Source organism: Miniopterus schreibersii (assembly GCF_964146895.1).
Source record: "Miniopterus schreibersii genome assembly, chromosome: 2".
Lineage (NCBI taxonomy): Eukaryota > Metazoa > Chordata > Mammalia > Chiroptera > Miniopteridae > Miniopterus > Miniopterus schreibersii.
Window position 1 is genome coordinate 158,653,681 of NC_138102.1, and position 2,181 is coordinate 158,655,861.

General features: G+C 44.0%; 1 pseudogene across 1 annotated transcript; it reads right to left on the reverse strand.

The window, feature by feature from the left end:
• Nucleotides 1-1,409: 1,409 nt before the first annotated feature.
• LOC308552301 (mitochondrial fission factor pseudogene) lies at nt 1,410-2,056 on the reverse strand (annotated as a pseudogene). The gene has a single exon. The product of its transcript is annotated as a mitochondrial fission factor pseudogene (transcript).
• Between the last annotated feature and the right edge of the window lie 125 nt (nt 2,057-2,181).

Genomic DNA, 2,181 nt, shown 5'->3' on the forward strand with positions numbered 1-2,181 from the left:
CAGTGTTCAGGCAGGATGAGAAATGGCCTCCCAGAGGCAAGGGAGGGCCAGGAGCACAGTGCAGGACCCCCGCCCAGGGCCCAGCCCCAGCACCCAGGATCCTTACCTCCTCACCTCCACACCCAGACACCTTCTGACAGGGGAGCCAACCTGAGTGACTGAGCAGTTATCAGAACGAAACAAAGTTAAACCTAAGCAGACTTTTAAAAGAGAAGAGAGCCTAAGTTACCTTGAATTGGCGGGTTTAGTTTCCATTTTTCTTCAAGCCTTTATAGGAGAAGGGCCTCAGATCGAGATTAGAAGGCCTTCTTTATTTTCAAGAAAAATAGATACTGCTCCATCTTCTTTTTTAGGACTTTCCCTGTCTGACAGTCTTGTAGAAATGCTTATTCCTCCACAAAAAAAAACCCTCAAAAAACTCTAGAAGTATTTGCTAATGTTACTTGGTCCAGCACTAACCCCCATTGAGTAAATTCTAGTTCCAAAAATGATTTCATATTTTACGTATCATACCTGCAGGACGGACATCACTGTACCCTCTCCAAGCCCTGTTTTCTTTGTCTCCTGGGCACACAGTTAAATTACATTTAAATTACATCTCCGCCTCACCAGTAGTAAGGTGGGGCCACATGACTATATTCTAGCTACTGGAATGTGGATGGAGGAATCGATGGCTACTTCCAGGCTTGGCCTCTAGAACCCCCTATACAGTCCATGTTGGTCCTTCCCTCATCTGTTCACTAGGGGCCTATGAAGTAATACATTTGTTTTTTCATCAGTTTCCTGATGCTATAGCTGAAGGGTGTCTGTAATCCTAATGAGAACCACAAGGGTCAGTCCAGTTGTAACATTGCTTTAGAAAAGGCAGACGTCTGTGGGAAGCTAAACTGGCCCAGCCGAGCGCCTCCAGGATGTCTACCTGATAGATAGCATTACTGTCCATGGGCTGAGCCCCGCCCCACATAGTAATGCCTTATGCCACGACTTTACGGCATAGCCATCACTAGGAGATGGGGATTTTTTAGCTCCGTTATCATCTCATGGGACCACTGTGGTATCTGCGGTCCTTTGTTGACTGAAATGTGATTGTACAGTGCAGACTGCATTATTATCATAATTAGCTTTAAGTTATTTCTTTTACTCACAATGAGAAAATCAAGCACTGAAAATATTGTAATGACAAGTGTTACGGAAAAGAACCAGCAGTATGGTGCTTTGTAATCTCCAGGGCAAGCCAGCAAGATCATTAGAACATGTTTCTTCTCTATGAGCTACTATGGTGAGTTCTTTTAATGTTTAATGCTGAACTAGAAAAATTCAAAAGAAGACAGTTTTCTTTTCTTTCTTTTTCTTTCTTTTTTTTTTTTGTTAGCCCTGGCTGGGTAGCTCAGTTGGAGCTGAGGTCACCTCTAGCGGCGAAACCAGAGCCAGCTATTAAGCAGCCAGAAGGCTACAGTAACTGAATACATGACCATGTTTCTTTTAGCACGCTCCTTGTTTTCCTCTTCTAGAAGCTGTAGACGTCGATTTAGTTTGATTATCTGTCGTCTTAATGAAGCTGCATCTACAGCAGTCATGTCATCTGAAGTCTCTTCAATTGTATCTATATTTGAAATGCCATACCTGACGTTCTCATGGTGGGGATTGAAAGTGGCGGCCACAGGCCCATCACATAGCACAGGTCTTTGACGATGTATTTCACTTAGTCTCTTTACAGTGTACCCTGGTGCAGAAATCAGTGCCTGGAACCTTGAAATCTTACTTCTTGGGGTAAAATCTGACCTGTGCCACATGGAGTCAGTTCTGACCAGCTGTCCATTTTGGCAGGCAGCATTTTCACTCCTAGAGCGCTCTCTTTTTAGCCTGCCAACTGCATGGATTTCTTCATTTTGAGGGGTTGGAGGTGGTCTTTCTAAATCCAGAATATCTAGTGGTCTTTCACTTAGGGCAAGTATAGGAGGTGGTGTTTTCAGTGCCAGAGGTCACAACCTGCTGGTCTTGCAAATGGAATGTCTTCATTATTTTGTGCTACGACAGTCCTCTCTGGAACCTGCATGATCACAGTAGCATTTGGAACTCCTTGGAATTCTTGTTCCAGGCCAGCATTAGGTGGTGCTAACTTTTGTATTAACAGACCTCATTGGCTGACTAATACCTTTGGTGTACTCCATTTCATACTGA